General features: G+C 37.1%; 1 protein-coding gene across 6 annotated transcripts in view; it reads right to left on the reverse strand.

Annotated features, from left to right (window-relative positions):
• The window catches only part of NFIA (nuclear factor I A), a 303,342-nt gene that overhangs the window by 139,014 nt on the left and 144,470 nt on the right, over nt 1-19,858 (reverse strand). The window lies entirely within an intron of this gene.

Genomic DNA, 19,858 nt, shown 5'->3' on the forward strand with positions numbered 1-19,858 from the left:
GCCTGAAACAATAAAATGACCCGTAAGATCATATCTGTTGATGTAGGTTTGTTAATCTACATTCACTTTCTTTTGTACTAAAAAGGTGCTTTTACTTAAAAAATAAGGATTTTCAGCAAAAGCTTTGGGTAAACAAGATTTTTGTTTCATAATTATTTTTAACTGTCTGCTCTTCAAATTAGAAAAAATGCTTTATATGTGTAAAAAATATTTTCTAAAGAAAAACTCAACCTCTTAACTAGGTTTTCTTAGGATCAACAGAAACATTACAGAGTTAAAAGAAATCACACTTTATCAATTTTGAGTAAAAGAAGAATTTGGGATAAATTTAAACCTTTAAAAAAGTTTTAACTGAAAACACACTTAAGGAACGAAACCATTTGTTACTGTATTAAAAAAAAATCTACATTTGTGGTAAACCTATTTCCTCACTTCATCTTGACTGTGCAAGGTTTAGAATTAGCTGTCTGAAACTGGACTACATTTCAGTACGAAGTCAATGCAAGATCAAAAGATCATGACACTTAACCGTGATTAAATTGAAAATCTTACTTCTATTGCAATAGAATGATAACACCACCCCTTCTATTTCTTTGAGGTATTAATAGCACTGAAAGAAGCAGCACTACTGGAGACCTTGGGTCAAGCAATGCTAATTTATTGCTTTTAAAAGGCCCCTGCTTTTAAGCAAATGAAGATTTTAATTACCACTGAGTACTATAAAGAAAATGCCTATTTTAAATATTTTTTAAAAATTTACCTGCTACCCTATCCATTAACTATTGTGAAAAAGCTTAAAGGACAGTTCCATATAAATTAAACATTACATCTAATAAAAGGTGCACACAACATAATTTTCATCAAATTTGTAATATGAACATTAAAAATGTTTAGAATCCAGGGCAGATATCTGCAGTTAAAATCAACGTGAAGTTCAGCTAAAAAAACTGGCAATGTGATATCCCACAACATTACTGTCTATCTCTAAGAACTATCTTCTCCTCCAGCTTCTAAATGTATTATTTTAAACACTTCCTAAAGGAAGCTTGACAAAGATCTTAAATTTAAACTTTGTTGCTAACATTTTATTTTAAATATCAACGTTGTGGGTTAGCACTATCTCTAAACTCAGATCCTGGTTAGCAGATAGTCCATATAAGCCCATCCTCAGCATTGCCATATTCTGGACACCATATTTTGACAGAAGTTTTATGTTTTTGGTACCACAAAGGTTAAAAATCCAGTCAATATTCAAGGATTAAATCAACATATTTCATTGAATAGGACATGCATTATGTTTCTTTTTCCCCACCAAGTCATTGTTCAATCACTATTTGACCTTTACAACTAAAATTATGTTAAAATGTAGTAAAAATATTTATTTTTTAAAAACAGACAGTAAAGAAATATGGAAATAAGATGAATAACTAAAAAAATATTTTAAAATTCATTTAGACGGCAGCGGAAATGGCCGATCACTAATACATGCAAGGATGCCAAGCTACGAGCTGGCACACTTCTGATACCCAGTGTGGCATCATCTTCATTGATGCTCCATATCCTGTACTCGGCACAGAAACTCAGACTTTCTCTCTGGATGCTGAGATACAAAGAATGCATTTTTGTATATGGTTAGCGCTGCGCTCCAGACACCAGAATTAGTGGCAAGACAGACAGTGAGCCCAGAACGTTTGTTAGTATATTGCGTCTTGCCTTTTTTTTTTCACATTTAGCTACAAATCCTATTTTTCTGCAACCCTCTCCTCATGTAAAAAATACCCCAAAAAACTATAGTGTTTGCAAACGGGCGAAGGAAAATAAAATGCAGTAAAATGTGTTTTTAAAAATACAGTGATACAGATCATCTAAGGCTCCCAAAAATACTAACTGGGCAAAAGTCTGCTCAAGATTGTCAGGCAAGGTACCGTTTCATGGAAACCCCTGAAAAGAACACTGAAAAAGGCACTTAACCAAAATGTTTCTATGCAGAATTTTGTTTCCCTGGTTTTATTCAGATGCTGCAGATGATCTGGCACATATAAACGTGCCACCACACAATTAAAGGATTGGCAAAATTCAGTGTCATTGTATTTTATAAACTTGTCGAGGACTGCATAGTTTTTGTTCACAGTCCACCTCACTTTTTCCTAAGTTGGCAATAGCTTGCACAATTTTTCATTTTGATTAAGGTAACTTTAAAACCCCAGCTTTCTGAATGTTTCATGTTTTGTGGGTTCTGATATTGTGGGAGGGATGTCAGTCCTGCTGAGTCCGTTAGCCAAACAGGTGACTAGAGAAACAAATTAATTTTTGTCCATACATAATAGATATAAATGAAAGACTGTTTTATAAGTATTTGCATGAAATCAATAAAATCACTTATTATAAAGCAGTTTAACAATGCATTGGATATTCTCTTTATGTATTTGATAGATGCTTCACACAATACACTATATACACTTTATGCCTATTTCTTTTAGCAGTGACACTGTCAGTTAAATTCTACCACCTGCAATAATTAAAGCCAGTGAAAAACATACAAAACAAAATATACAGTAGATGGGAGCCCCTCTTGAATCCAGGGCCCCCTGCGGCAACGAGTTTCATTGGTGCTTGAAGCTAGGGCTGGTAGGAAGCCAAAGAATCTGTATATTACAATAAAGTGCATGTTATTAAGGGGTGTATTTAAATGATTTCAGATGGAGTTGGAAACATTATAGTGAGGAAACACTATTAGGATTGCTGATTTTTTTTTAAATTCAGGAGTTTAGTTTAAGGAAGCTTAACCTTGAATAGCGCAGCATTTTTTAGGTTAAAAAAAGCCCACCGATAGAATTTTAACCCTAAAGTAGCTAGAGTTTGCATGCATGAGAGAACACTTGGGTTACTGGACTAGCGGGGCTCAGACGGGACTGATATCAATAATCATTACAGGGAAACAGAATAAAAGGAATTTTGAAGCTATATTATTCTGTATCTCCTGGAGCCAACTATTAGTGAGGGTGAAAAAAGACAAAATGGGCCAGATTTTCTGAAGCAGCCTCTGATATTGCGGATCAGACCCTTAAAAACATGCTATCCCAATACAAGAGTGGGTGTTATATGGAAGAGCTAAGTCTGATCTTGAACTTGACCTCAAACTGTGGACAGGCACGGTCCTTTAGCTCAAGCAGGAGGGATTTGTGCTTTCTAATGCTGACGGTTCTGGGTTTCATTCCCACTGTAAATTGTGGTGCCTTGATGTGTGTGACCACAGATTCACTACAGTGTAGAAAAAGGATTCATTGTGATGTGTGCCATTGAACACATGTGATCCATTGTCTGGCAACAATAAAAAGGAAATATGAAAGGTTCACTGAAAACTCTGGGTTCTGGGTGGTAGCAACATCAACAGACTAACACTGCAATCCTTACTTGTAGACAAGGAAGAAACAGACCTGAAACACAGGTCCTACTTCCTCACAGAAAATGACCATAGTGTTACCAACTGCTTATGCAGTTCGATAATCAAAATACACTTATTCACTTATCAATACTACACTACTTATAATTATGCTACCTTGGAGAGGCAAGACATTTTCTTGGAGAAGTACTGTATGGTAAACAGAAAATCTCCTCCAACATTTTATTCAGGACATGCAATGTTCTTCCTCTCAGCGTTTCCTGTTTGAAGCTAGGCCTTAAGCAACCTATCTTGGCTATCTGGTGTTCTATGTTAAATGAATTAGTGGGTGTCAGATTAATTCCTACCAAACCAGTGTCCCCATCACAACTGAACCCTTGTTAGTGGTTTCATCAGAGAAGCCAATGTATGAATGGGCACGGAAATGTATCTACCCTCTAACTGGGAGAGGTGGTACCTTCAGGACAGAGGAAATAGCATGTCGGTGGGGATCAATGAGGAAGACTGTATTAACATTGCCCATGCTGACCCTGTTCTGTGGATAAATAAATAAAGAGCTCCTTTCTTCAGTACTGTCAGTCCACACCTTTCACAAGCACTAGAAAAGCGCACAAGTAAAATTTTGCATTCATGTCATGTTTTATTGGGAAAATATTGTATAATGAACTGACATTTTATTCAAGTTTCAGAGTCCTATTTCTAATAAAATATTTATACGTCTGGGTTGTCTTTGTGCAATACATTTTTCATCTATAATTTGGGGTACAGATTTCACCAAAGATTTATATATGTAAAAAAATCTAAATCATATCCCTTTATACACAAACCTGTATGAGTTTAAGGGATGAGTTATTTACAAGCAGAAACCTGCACAGGTATTGCGACTTTTTATACTTACTTTTACTAAATTTACTACAATTGTCATTTATAGATAGATTTGGAAGGATTAGATATTTCAGCAAATGTCGATGAATGTAAATTTCACCTAAAGCCCACAAATTGACAAAAAAATATTTCCACCAATAATAATTAAAATTTGCAGAGAAGCAAAGAAAAATGCTGCTTGAGAATTCATTAGAGTTTCATTTCAGAATATTTATTTTGTATATTTTGACATGTCGTGTTGATAATTTGTGTTTCAACAATTTATAAGGCTTTAGTTTTTTAATCTAAATGTCTACTGTCACCAAATAATTATTTTCTGACCCCTCTATTGTTTGATAACCTCGCAGCACAGTGAAAATTTTGATAAATAAAAATTGAAGAAAAAAGCTTAAAACCCATCATTTTGTGCAACTGTGAAAATTTAAACTGATAAACATTTTAAAAATGCTTAAAAATAAATATTGATCCATTGAAATTATAAAAAAAAAATCAAATTCTGCCACGCCTATTTATAGTTATAGGGGTGTGTACTATTATTTATTTTAAATAAGACACTGATCTACATTTAAATTCTAGCCATCACCTTCAAGTCAACTATTTTATAAGGTGTTCCAAGTGCCCATGTGTCATTATCATACACGTCTGCCTCACACATGTATCTATCCATACCAGCTGTCAAGTTCTTATTTTATGCACCCCATATACAGTACGTTACATCCTTTCAACTCACGAACAAGGGTTCTGCAGTGGTAAAATCACAGCAATGCCAGTCTGGTTTGTATAAGAAGAGGACTCTTAATTCCTGTACATTGGGAAAGAGATTATCTTTGATAATGGAAATGTAAATCAAAGCTTGCTGTTGTTTATTCCAGACAGACATTTGTGTGTTAAGTCTGTTTATCAGGCAACACTTTGTCTAAGCCAGGAAGTAGTCAGCCTTTGTAACAAGATGTATGCAAATGATTTTCCCATGAGCCCTTGCCACAAAACTTTTGTGGCAAAAAACTCCTTATTACTTCACCAGTAAGACGTTACTAAGCTACCCTGTAAGTAGACTAGCGACAAAACAGCTAGCTAGACTATGCTGATGAGTTTGAATGAGACCAAAACATGTGCCCACAGTCTGTTGCTCTTTATTCTAAGCAGACTTTGTGTATTACATCTGTTTATCAAGCAACACTTTTCTGAATAATCAGGCTTTGTAACAAGGTAGATGGAAGCAGAGATCCCAGAAACTCCAGAGCTAACTTGTCTGCGGCAAAAACTCCTCATTACTTCCTTAGTCATAAGAAATGGGAGCAGCATGTATAATTTGACTATAATGATAATAGTACTCCAAAGCTGTATCAAAATGGTTTTCACTTTAAATCAACTTTGTTTGTTTTCACGAGTCCATCCATGAATGATTTACTGGTATCATGCGATAGCTCTAGAATGTGGGAAATCTGTGTATTCCCGTATTTGCTGCTTGATATTACAAACAAGCATTTGATTTACGTCTGTTTGTTTTTAAAACAGTTTACAGCCTTTGATTCCTGCTTATTGATTTATTTCTGGAACATTTTCTATGTACTTCTTTGCAGCAGCAAACATTAATTTTGACTTAATTCAAATTGTCATCAAAGGATTCCTTAAGGAATCCCATAGCGCACATTTTATTTGTTATAATAAAATATTCTTAAAGTAAACAACATGCAACCGTTTTTTTTTAATTCCAAGAGACAAAAAAATCTGTTACCCTAACCCAAAGGATTCAAATTTGTTCAGCCCTTTTTCCTAGACAAAATAAACACTTTAGGACTTTACTTGTTTGTATTCTCCTCAGTGGTGCTGTATGCATCATCAGCTAAAAACAAAGAAACTTTTAGCTGCTCAGACAAAATGCAGAAGCTCCCCAAACAACGAAGCGGGGCTGGGGGTGGGGAAGCATTCAGAAAGTCTGACAGTCCATTCAATATAGGGATGATGGCCATAATACACCCAGGGTCCCCTTGCTAATTAAATATGCATTGGCACAGTTTTGATCGATGCAAGCCATGGATCAGATGACACACCTGCAAAATCTTGAGCCCAGTGCTCCCAGGAAAGGGAAAATACAGCCTGTCTCCTTATCTTTGTTTTCAAAGGCTCTCAATTTCTGTGCTTAGATATCTAATTTAATTCTCTCACCCCTCAGCAAACTGGATTAGGAAAGTCAATACTGCCTTTGTGCATCGACAGGAACACACAGCTTTCCTTTTATTCAATTTAGCCATGACCTTTAGACAAAGATAATGACAACTGTCTAAAAGTAAGGTAAGGCCTTAAAAAGGCCCTACAGAGGGGGGCCCCTTTGCTTTTTGTCATTCCACAGCTCTGGAACTCCCCGTCAGACCTGGGGCAAGCTGAAAACAATTTTTTGCAAATGTCAGCTACCAACCAGTCCTGAAAAACCAAGTGGGGCTAGTACTCCATCCAGGAAACCATTTGGTTGGCGTCCCACATCAGTGTCAGGACTATAGTCAGACACTCACCAGTCATTTGCCAAGAGGCAGAAATTACCCTGAAGTAAACCCTCATCCCAATAACACATTGAGCTGCTGTATGGAGAAGGAAGCGATGGTACTATTTATTCAATGGAGTTTAGGAAAAAATGTGAAATGGAATAATCAAGTAAATCCCATAGGTAACAAATAAATTTGTGGTCATAATATTGGGAAGATAATTTGGAATTTTAGACCTAACAGTATATTGTGGAGAGAGTTGTACGTATCTACCAGAAACGTGCCTTGAAGTGCTAGAGATCTGAAAAGAACCTGTCCATATAACTTCATAAGCCTGGTCCAAAGTCAGTAGATTCCCACTGATGTCACTGGGGTTTGGATCAGGCCCTCTATTACTTGTGAGACTGTCTTTTTAACCTGGACCCCTGTCTACAAGAACTGGACTGAGACCACAAATTCATTTTGCATAGGCCTCCAAAAAGCCATCAGATTGTAATTAATTTTGGTAACTACTGACATGGGTCATATTTGAATTGATAATTTAGAGGTGAAAAAATCCATATTCCCTAAGTAATCCAGCCTGACAAGAAAAATGAGCTTTTATGATGTAAAATTTTTAATTTTGCACTATTTTTCAGCTGGACTTAAAAATATACTTGGCATTTCCTAGGTATGGACCATTATTGTCTTATATACCTTGTTTACATAGGTTTGGAGAAGATATTTGTAATGGGGAAAAGATTTGGGCAAAGTTGGATTTCTGAGCCTCTACAATCTTGGGAAATAAAAAAATCAGAATAAATAAGAGCCAGGAGAAACCACTGGGAAATATAAATTAACCTATTTTTCATCATCACGAACCCCAAAATAAAAAATCTAATTTGAGCCTTAACCCTCGGATTCCTTTCTATAAAAATTGCCTACGTCCCTCACAAACTGATTTACACTATTCATTTTTATGACTTTTAAAGTGATTTAAATTTATTGGATCATTTCAGTTTTTTAGAGCGCTTCCATTTGGATCTATATGGGTTTCTAGACAGATGCAGTGCTCACTTATTTAAAATTAATTGCAGTACAATAATTTTAAATTGCTTCACACTGTACTAATCTCAAGTGCTTTGAAATATTTGAACCACTCTATTTAGAAGCCATCAACGTTCTGAATATGCACACCAATGAAGAGTTTAAAACTCTGAAGGGCTTCATTGATGATCCTAAAGTGTCGGTGAGCAGGGTTCAGGAACGCTCATTATATAGGTATTTAAAACTATAGAGTAATTCTACAGCGTTTGTCTGAATTTCAATCTGTAAATAATTAAAGCTCATTTGAGCTATAACATTTTAAAATGTGTGAACTGATCAAAATGTATAAAACTAGAAAAACACCATTATAAATAATGACACATTGAAACTATTACTATTAATAATAAAAAAATGTGCACTCATATAACAGCTTTCATCTGAGGAACTCAAAGCATTTTATTAGGATTACGTTAAAGCTCACAATACAATAAGGAAGGTGAATATTATACCCATTTTATAGATGAATGCCCTGAGGTATGGAGAGATTAAGTGTTTTATCTCCAGAGCTACAGTGTCTAAAAGATGGGAATAGAAGGCAAGAGGCCTGGCCCATAACCTCTTGCTCTAAACACCAGATATTGTTCTCTCTTATACATAGGCATCATGACTACGGTGTTGTCATGGTTAAACTAGAAAACTTCCAACTGTACTGCATGGAAAAAGTGTGGTTTAAAAGCCTGGTACTAATGTCAGTCTGACTGAATCCTTTTAATCTCCCTTAGGGCACGTCTACACTGCAATAAAACACCCACAAGGGCCCATGTGAGCTGACTCAGGCTCATGGGATTCAGGCTGCAGGGCTATAAAAATACAATGTAGACGTTCAGGCTCGGGCCGGAAACCAGGTTCTGGGATCCTCCCCTCTCACGGAGTCCCAGAGTCTGGGTTCCAGTGAGAGCCTGAAAGTCTACAATGCAATTTTACAGCCCTGCAGCACGAGCCTGCTGACATGGGCCAGCCAGGGATGTTTTACTGCAGTGCAACCATACCCGTAAGATCCCTGTTGTCTGCCATCTTTTCCTTCATTTTTTGGAGGCAACTTCAAATCACTTCCACAAGAATCCTTGAACTGAAGCACCTTCCATAGCAATATCTAATTAAATTATTCATTGTAATAGTACATTTCTTTGTACTGTATTATATTATAGTGAAGATGATGTTGTCCCATGATGGCTTGGAGCAGATCTTGTAGGTTTGGTACAACTCTGGGCCTATACAGGTTTTACAGCAGTGTAAACCACACTGACTTCAGTGGCGTCTGCCTCAGTATATCTGAGAGGAGAATTGTGTCCACCATTTTCAGTATATGCAGAGACTCCACTGGGCTGCAGCACATTCACACACATCAAAATCTCCCCACCCTCACACCTCCTTTTGCTATATATTTATTGTGACAAACCCACCCCTAAGGGATCCAAGCATGTGGCATTTGCTAGGCTATTCATTCTGGTGCCAGTTCTCATCCCTTATCCTCCCCCAACCACGTAATAACTTGCAACGAGGCACATTTCCTCTAGCCAAGATGCACAGCATTACAAGGTCATCTCAAGGCTGCTCTCTGGATTGCCCTAAAGAGGCGGCATTAAGAGCAATGCAGTTCTGCCTCTATCTATAAAACAAACAAAAGCATGTACCGACCCCGGAGTTAGAATCTTCCAAAAGTTGGTCTTTTCTCTACTCACAGCTGCTGTTGCTAGGCTTGCTAAGCCTCCAGGATTGTCCTGGAGTCTCCAGGAATTGAAGATTATTTTTTAATTAAAGATTATGTCATGTGAAGAAACCTCCAGGAATATGTCCAACCAAAACTGGCAACCCTAGCTGTGCCACCAATACCAGTCCAGCTGTTTCCCGGCGTCAGCAACATAATGTATTTTTCAATCTAAGAATTTTGCTAACCTCATTCTTTTCCTAGACTTCACCCAAGACTTGACTGCTCTACACAAAAGCAAGCAAACGAACAAAAAAAACCAACTACAGGAGAAAAGTTTTCAAAGAATATTCAAATAAGAACGTATATACTAACATTTACAAAAGGAGGAATCTGCTGGGGAATGGGCTCATTTGATATACTAAGGATTAGTATTTCAAACAAAGAAGAATAATGTCACAAATAAAAATAGGTGAGATTAGTTAAGAATAAAAAGATGTTTTGGTCAGTATCAGCTCAATACTGAGTTATAGTCAGCACCAATGTGAGTAAAGTTTAAGCCTTATTTTTTATTATGGACTCATAGTGGAAACGTAGTTTTCACAGCTCTCATTCAATGGGGTGTACCTGACAGCTTGCCTCTTGGCTCTCATCTCAACTCCTTTTAAGTACATATCTGGTTGTAGTGCCAATTTTCCCCCTACCCCGGTATATGTCTTTTCCTTGTTCTTTGCACTTGAGGAGTTCAACGTGGCATCTGAAAAATTTCCATTTCAGATTTTCGTTAGTCTCATGTGAACTATGCCTCCTAAGAAAATACTGAAATATATGTAACTGAAAAACCTGCTTGCCACTTCTAAGCTCTCCTTCTTGCCAGACACCAGCACTGCACCCCAAAGTTCGTCTTCCTCTCTTCTAACCTGCCTGCCTTTTGCAAATAATTTCAGAAATACTGCAGTCAGTCTGAAGCAATCTCCCAAAGTTAGGAGATTCTATCTACAGAGAATACCTACCAATCGCTGCTTTGCAGATACATTCCTGCTCCCACAATATTGCAGATTGCAGCTTAAAAGAAAACTAAATAACCATAAAAATCAGGATGTGTTTTGCTGCATCAGTATCATGTTGGCATCGACAAGACAGATTCAGTCAGAAGAGAAAGAGGCTTTTTGTTAGGCAGCCTAGTTGTACTGCGCTTCTGCAGAGTATATAAGCCACACAGGCAGAAGACAAAGTTAAAACTAATAGAGAAGTGATATCCTGCAGAGTCTATACAGAACCGTTGTGCCAAATTACACCAAAATCCAAGGTATGAGGGCTATAAGCAAGGAAAGAATTAAACAGTATTTAAAATGAACATCTCGGGGAACAACAGATCCTTGGAGATATGTGGAATACTAGGGTGCGCTATGGGGAAAAAAATAAAGACAGGGAACTGAAAAAAAAACAGCATGAAAAAAGAGTTACGCTTAAAGTGTTCACTCTGAAAATATTAATTACAATTCATTTTAACTTGCTTCCATTGCTGAGAAATTAAAATCTGAGGAGGGAAAAACAGAAGAGCCCCGAACTCCTAAAACGGAGCACTAGACTGAGTAGACACAATTTCAATCAAACTTTTAAAGATGCAGGTCTGGTCTGTTGAACAGACAGCTTGACTTGATTACAATTTTAAGTTTCAGTTTCTATTTCTGTTTTTAGATTAAAAGAATCATAGTGTCAGAAATTTAATTATCGAACAGCAAAATCTCTTGTAGGTTTAGAAAGCATTCAGAAAAGCTGTCAAAAGAAAACACTATTCTGTTGCCACCATCTGCTTTCTGGCACACTGAGGAAACTTTATTAACAGCAACATGTTCTTGCGTTAGACTATTCGCTAATCAGTTTTGTTGTAAAATACGAAAAATAAAAAATTACCCTTTGTTTAGAAGGCAAATACTCACTTTTTGGGGGCTGGCTATACCTTATGCTGTGTCTGATAACATTTTCATATTAAGGTTACCTTGCGTTTTTTCTCCCAAACTCATATCTTTAGTGTATTCAAAGCCGGCAAAAACTTTGCCTTGCTGAGACTAAAGAAAAAAACATCAAACATATGAAGTGTTAAAAATCGCTGAATAACTCAAAGGGAAAAAGATAATTTTGAAGGCGTTTTGGCTGAAATCTATTTGCCTTTGAATTGCGTGAGTGTTTTAAAATGTTTAAAACACTGCAGAGTGACTAATGAATGTAAAAGAATGATAAAGAGTATGGCTCCAGCTATCAGTGGTATGCCTAAAACAAAATAATTTTGACCATTCTGTCATGCAAATATTGACTAAAATGTCATAAATAATGTCTGCGACAAAGATGATGGGAATCCTACAAGAAAGTATTTTGTGCAGCAGTACTTAATGTGCTACAGCATATGCCTCTTAGCATATATTACAGAGGTCAGGAACCTTCAGTTCGGGTAGTCGATAAATTAGCTAAGAGCAGTTAAAACTTCCCAGAGAAAATATCGTACAAATGCTTTTGGAAAATTAAATCCTTGCCAAATTTAAAGTTGCAGTGTTCGTTTGGAAACATCTTTGAAGTCGTATTTGTAGGCTGGCTAGTCATGAAAAATCCAAAGCCTTCTCCAAAGAAACGAAGACAAACCATATAAAAGTGTAAATGATCTATTGGTCTATGATAAATACCGTCCTGGGCTATTGGTAACAACATTTTCATATAGATTCACCTATTACCAGGGCAAATGCCATTTGGGTGTCTTCACCCAAATAAACTAGTTAAAATAAACTAATCACAAACAGAACACTTCCATCATTGCTCTTTGTATGAGCTAAAATATTAAAAGGACTTGGTCAAATATTTCTTAGTACCAATTTGGCCTCCGCTCCATATGTGTAAAAGCCCAGTAGCTTCTGAAGGTAGAAATATAATTAAAGGCAGAATCATGTCAGAATGATCATAAGTGTATAATACACATCTTTATGGAAAGCAGTGCAGGGCTGGGCTACTTTCAAAATCTTAATATTTTGGCCATTTTAATATTTTTGTTTTCAATAACATAAAAATATCTGGTCCCTGTTATGGCTTCAATGCTTGCAAAATGTTTGCAATACTAACTTTTTAAAAGTTACATGCCCACAAGAAAATGCCTGAAACTGGTAAGCTATATCAGGTTCAATCCTGCTTATACAGTAATAAATCAATTTTTAAAAAAAATCTCTGAAATACCAAACTAAGGCATGTGGTTCAGACTACATAGGTGTGAATAGCATTGCCCACTAAAGTTCAGCACTGTAACTTCCCTATGTGGATCCCATGGGAGCAAACTAAAACGTTCCTTGTTCTCACTATAGTCCTGTTTGAAAAGGACTATGTTAACGCGAAGTAGGAACCTTTTAGTTCATGCCCACAGTGTCCACACGGGGGAGTTACAGAGCAGCACTGTTCATATCCTTGTAATCCCAATTGGAGGGCAGTGTAGACAAGCCCTAAGGCCCAGAAGTACTCTGAAATCTATTTCATCTTTCTCAAATCTGATCTATCACATCTGTAAAATATCTGTCATTATGGAATCTAATTACAGTGAAACTCAGTAGGTTATGTGACTTGACCAAGGCCACTCACCAGATTTGTGGCAGAATTGATAACTGTGCTCGGGAGTGAAGAAACCCAATCCCCTCTTCTCACTGCTAGACAAATTGCTCCCTAATAATAAACGTATAAATATGGGTTTAGGTACTAAAAAGACCAGCAAACCCTTTTCCATCGTGAGATTTGTACAGTAAGGTGGTGCTAAGATGTTGTGGGACTTACAGAGATATCTGGGAACCGAGATAAGATACAACAGTTGATCACTGTGATGGAAAGTACTCAGACACTACAGTGATGGTCACAGGATGGATAGATAGATCAACAGATAGACTGATAGATCGATCTGTGTGTGTGTGAAATAAAAAATTTCTAAATAGTTTGAGCTGAGTACTCATTTTTTAAATTTCTTGTGACAAGTTTTTAATAAAACTTCATTAACAAAGATTAAAAGGCTGAACACACATAGACACAAATACAAGTCAAAGAGGAAAGAGTACTAATACAGTTGCTGTGTCAATTTTTTTTCCTGTAGAGGCAGAAAAAGTGTGGAGGAGTGTCTTGCAGGAACTCGAAAAGTACAAGTTTCTACAGGTTATGGCTGTAGGTCAATCACAAAAGGACAGGAAGGACAGAGGATGAAGAATCTATTGATTTTCAACATTAAGTTCTCAAAGCATGTTAATACATTATAGACTAGATGCACCACAATTCACTCTTTGGGCCAAGTTTCGACTGATTTCAATGGAATAACACTAGGGATGAGTTTAGCCCAGTATTTGCATAAAATTCCTTTTCCTTATCACTCTTGCAATCAAATCCTACATATATATTTTTTGGTGCTGCTCTGCTTTATCTACTGGAAGAAATGTCATCTTTATTTCTACATTCTTCTTTCTTTTTCATTTTAAAAAGGTATACCCTGTAGCAGTGTGCACAGTACACATACTTTTCGATAAAACTAAACCCTGTTTTGAGATGTGTACTTTACAATCCTTTGTGGTTTCGCACCAGACAAACTATTGGACAGTGAAGAAAAACATTTTAGTTCCCCTGAAAGTTTAACTGTTCCATTTCAAAGAATACAAAGCACAAGATTTGGGACATACTGCTGACACAGCAACATCACTGACTCAAAGAAACTGTGGGAAATGTCAAATTTATGGTCCTATGGGTGACTGGCGGAAGGTCCCCCCTCCCACCTTCAGCAAGCCTCTGTCAAAAACAGAGCCTCTAGAAACTTTTTGGCTACGTCCCAGGGAAGCAGAAGGAAGCTGTATCCCACACTTCCCTTGGGACCTAATGAAATATACAGCCTCTGGGCTTCTTTCAGTTTGGTCTTTCAGATTGCTAAACCAGTGAAAGAAGGATCCTAGCTGTCACAAACCTCACATGTTTGGGGTCACCTGCTGCTCAGGGGTTCTCATGCCAGTTGTTGACATAATAAGAACCCCTTATACTTTAATTACAATTCACAGTGTGCAAACTCTGCAATCTGCTTTAAGGCAGACTGTCTTTTAAATCAACACTAAATTATACTACTGTTCAAGCAGAAATGGGATGGAAAATGTGTCCAGTTGATGGAATAATTGTATTCAAATATTTGTAATCCTGGGGAAAAGTAAGCAATATCTACTGAAAAGTGCCACTGCATTGTCTGTAATGCTTCAGAAACTGAAGCTAAATTAGATCCACTTATCCAGTATTCATACATTCATATAGACAATGCAAGCTAGACATTTTCATGTGATGGGATCCTACAATCAGTAATGCTCTCACATAACAACTTTATGATCAGCTGGGGTTTCTCTCTCAGTCTGAAGTGAGATGAGACCTAGCAATGAAGCTGGGATTTTCAAAGGAGCCTATGCGAGATAGGTGCCCATGACCCATCGAATTTTAATTTTAATAAGACTTGAGCTTCTAACTAACTTGGGCTCTTTGAAAATCCTATCTCAAATAAACAACATGAACACAGACTGGATTTAATCTAGAACTGGTAATTTATTCCAGTATAAAAATACATGGAATCTATTTTAAAATATCATTTTATTAGCTTGAGAAAGAGACCAGGGCCCTTCAGTTTCCCTGGCAGCTATCTCTACCCTAACAGTTACTCTTAATAAAGAGACAAGGTGGGTGAGGTAATATCTTTTATTGGACTGACTTCTGTCGGTGAGAGAGACAAGCTTTCAAGCCAGACAGAAAGAGACAAGCTTTCGAGTTTGTCTCTCTCACCAACAGAAGCTGGTCCAATAATAGAGATCATTTCCCCCAGCTTGCCTCTCTAATATCCTGGGACCTACACAGCTACATCTACACTACATTCTTAATAAAGACATGGTAAAACAACTGAACCTAAATAAACTGTAATATCTAGGGGAGGAGTAAAGCAGTTTTCTTCTTACATATGAGAAATTAGGATAATCCATTTTAGAATTAACCCATCTAAAAACATTCCCAGCTCATTGCATTATTTAAACTGTCTTGGTCCATAAAAAAATCCCATGGGAGGGGACAAAATCTGCTGGGAACTCGGCAAACAGAACTTGGGCATACTCTCTCCAAAAGGCATCTGATCTCAGGAAAGGGGCAGCAGGTATGGGTTAGAAACCTCACTGATTTCAGATCCGTGTGTGGATCCAAAAATATGCCTGCAGGGAGAGAGAGACTCTATGGTACTTCTCCTCCTCTGACAGCATACTTCTAATGGCCGTGTCTCCTACTCCTCTCTCAAAGACATAAGGAGAAGGTAATTTGGCAGCATTAAGAGCCTGACCCAAAACCCACTTAAATCAGTAAGGGCTCATCCACATGGTAAGCACTAGTTACTCTGCACTAACTCCTCATGTGGATGCTCTTACTGTGTGTGCACTGAGTGCCTTTGTTTGCATTAGCTTAATACATTTTGGAAGTGCAGAAAGCTAAACTGCCTCAGGACACTCTTAGTGCGCCGTAAGGGAGTTAGTGAAGAGTAACTAGTGTGCTTTAAATTCACATCCTAGCCTTCTGCACACAACTTTGCCATGCCCAAAGAGTCTTTCCATTGACTTAAGAAGTCAGGACCCAAATGCTGAATTGACTTCCACTAGAAAATCTGCTGGGTCTCCAGAATGCTCCACTGGCTCCCCTCTGGCATGTCCCCTCCCAAGCAGCACAGTCATGACCCCTCCAGTATACCCACTTTGCCCTCCTTCACTTCTCCTGGTTCCTGCTAGGTTTAACTCTCCATCACCCCAACCATCATGCCTGAGTTATTCAGTGGCCTCAGATAAACTTGAAACATTTTACAATTAGCATTAGACTGTGCAGTAATTCAATGAAAATCTATAAAACAAATTTACAGTGTGCAGTCATATGTATTATATATACACTTAGAACTGGATTTACAATTTAACTGACCTCTGTTGCACTGATATTTTTTGAACAAAAAAAAATGTGTGTTGACTTATTTTAATCTAGTACCCCTACAATGTATTGTATCCTTGATATCGTACTGTAGGAAAAGTAGTTGTCGTTCATTTTTATATTCTAGCGCATGGAAAGATAGTATTAGATGGTATGAGCACAAAGAAAACTGCAATGCATGAAACATAAGGATCTGAAAATTATAGTTGTACCAAATGTTACAGATCTAACTATTTTAAACCACCTATGGCCAAAGTCTGGTCCCACTGAAGATGAAGGCAAGATTCCCATCAATTTCAGAAGGCCTAGGATTGGCCTTTACTTAATGAATTACAGCCATAGATTGTAAAGTCCCTTATTCATTGTATTATCATTTCCAATAGTACCTACAGGCACCAGTCAAGATCAAGACTCCACTGTGTTCCATGTCACAACCAAAAACAGTCCGAGCAATGAAGAGTTTATTATAACTTGCGTCCCCAATCCTGCAAAGACTTACACATGTTCCTAACTTTTCAAAATGCAAGCGGAACAGTTGGCTGTAAACGGACTACTCACACTATGAACAGTTAATCACATGTTCCTCTTTAATGATGTTTCTCAAGTTTAGTTCATGTGATGCTCTCAGTCAAGCACAGATCTCCAGTAGTAATACTGGTTGCGATCTCAGACAAATGTATGTGAAATTTTGGGATTTTTTTGTTTGTTTTGTTTTGCAGTTGGTGTTCCTCACATTTATGTCATCATTTGTTTTTTTCCCCCTCAGAATGCTGGTGCTTGGCTTGTCTGGTGACTCAGTGAGGGTCTAATCATATTTGTATTTACATATTATTTTTCTTTCTTCCCCCTCCAACTAGGTTGGCACCAATGGGAGATTTTCCAATGGGAGAAATTAATGTGTTGTGATACTGCAGCACAATGTGATTACATTTTATGGGACCCAAGAGTTGTTTATTTTGCTGCAAATTATTAAAGGCCCCTAATGACACCACAGATTTATGGGACACAGGACTCCCGCCCCCCATCAAATATGGGAAAATTATGTGGGGAAAAAATGGGACAGGTGGCAACATACTTACATACAGTGTATGAAGCCACAAACCCAAAAAAGCAGCTGAAGAGCAAGGAATATATCTAAAAAGCTGCATAAAGTGTGGCGTGATTGATTAAACTATGCACTACAGACAACAGACAACCACTGCCAGCTAAATGGCACAGATGCAACCTTGGGAATAGAACCTACTGCTTCTGGTTCCAAACAACATCCGCCTAGATCACAGGAGTTAATAAAGAATGTCCTCATGAAAGTTGTCCCACCTGCAGACTAACTGTAGCAGCCACCTGGTCTGTATCTCAGTAATACAAAGGCAAAGAACTTGGCTAATGTTAGCGTATATGCCCCCTGAGCATGCCCAGAAATGATTCTTCAGTTTTTCCTCCCAAACTTATAAAGACATTGTGCCTCACGAAGGACTATTCTTTTAAAAAGTTTTGAATTTCAGCTTTTTTTGCTGTAGTCCTTCATAAAAGTGAGGTCAGAATTTTTTGACATGAGAAAAGTGTATTTTTTCTGCTATAAAATTACTAAAAACATATGGTTAAAGGAATTTTGCTCAAGCTTTTCACAATGGTGTACTTTCCAGCAAAGACCAGGCAGAGAAAATTGCATACTTGAAATATGATGATGGTAAAAGAAGAGGTTATAATGGAAACTATTTTGCAAACTTAACTATATCTGTCACTATAGTAAACATAAAGAAACACACACGATTACATATATATTAAATCAAACTCTCTCTCTCTCTCTCTCTGGGTGAGTGTAGTGCACACAATGTTTGGTTAAACCCATTTCATGTTCAAAAGAAAATTAAACCAAAGAATAAGTTATTAAAAGGAGCCTTTGAAGCAAAAAGCAATGATGTGTGAACGACAGAACCAGAAGAGTTTATTTAAACACAGAACAGAGCAAACAGGGAAAACAGAAATTAGGAAATCAGAAGGACAGTCATGAATGAACCCAGCAGCCTCTCCCTGGTACTAGAAATTCTTATATCTATGAATATTTTATCCAGATTCAACTACCGTTTTTAAGTTCTTCCTATCAATATCCCAGACTCCTTCTTCAATAAACTCAGAAAAGTCATTACAAAATTTATCAGTGCTGGTGGAAGATATAAAATTTGTTGCATGTGGTTATAACAAACAAAGAATCAGAAAACCTTGTACCCTTCCATTTTTATTTATTTTTATCTGTTTAGCAGCACAATTTCAATCTGCAGGGGACCCACAGCAATATTTGAGGGAGATGGAATGATCTGATTTCTCTCTGATGAATCACAAGGTTTTTTTATTTACCACTCAAAAATATATACCAGACTCTGTTCTTAAAATTCACATATTTCTTTTAATGTATCAATCTAGAAAAATACAGCCAGAGTTTTAAAATATTTTGTATTTCTTTCTCCTCTGACACCTATCCATAGCACTTCATTTTTTGAACTTACTAAGAAATGAAGAGTTTTTTCAAACTGGTTCAAATGAGGGTTTTCTCCATTTATCCAATATCTAATAAGTCAATCCCAACACTGAAAAACATTGTTTAAATATATAAAACTAGATTCATCGTTTACATTCTAGCAAAGCAGCTGTGAACCTTGCTTAATCTGGCAAAGCAGCCATGTGCACCAGTGACTCTGGCCCAATATTTTAACCAATTTTCTCTGTTTCATCACATTCAGATGATGAAAATTCTCCCTATGATTAATCAGCCCCTTATACAGACTCAGACTCTTATTCTAAAATTTTCAAGACACCAAAAACACTACTAAACTTTATTAATAACTCATCTCTATCATTACTTCATCTAAATGCAGAATCCTGGTAGGGTATTACTCCTATTTATAAACCAGATATCTTCTGGCCTAAAGTTAGCAAACACATTTAAGATCTCTGTTTCATCACCTATCTGTCAGATACTGAGGGTAAATAAAATGGGGAGATTGATTAATCCTACATGCTGGAAAAATTTTAATCTTATATGTTTACTTGATCATTTTTGATACGTCTGTCCCAAAACCGAAACCTCATGGTGGGATAGAATCCCACACTGTGGAAATTATGTCTGAATCAAATGTATTTACCCCCAATTATTGGGTATAGACTCCAAGTCTAAGGATGAACTTTAAACTGGTTTGCAGGGCTCTTATTGGACAATTATTGATCAGAGGGATACACTGAGGACAGGCCAAAGAAAGGCCAATGGATCCCTCCATTACACACATCCAGTGGCCCTCTCTCCTCAAACAGGTGGCCTGGAGAAACAGCAGCCGTTGTGATAAAGACTAAGCTGGGCACACAATTTAG

This window comes from Gopherus flavomarginatus, chromosome 7, assembly GCF_025201925.1.
Source record: "Gopherus flavomarginatus isolate rGopFla2 chromosome 7, rGopFla2.mat.asm, whole genome shotgun sequence".
Taxonomy (NCBI): Eukaryota; Metazoa; Chordata; order Testudines; family Testudinidae; genus Gopherus; species Gopherus flavomarginatus.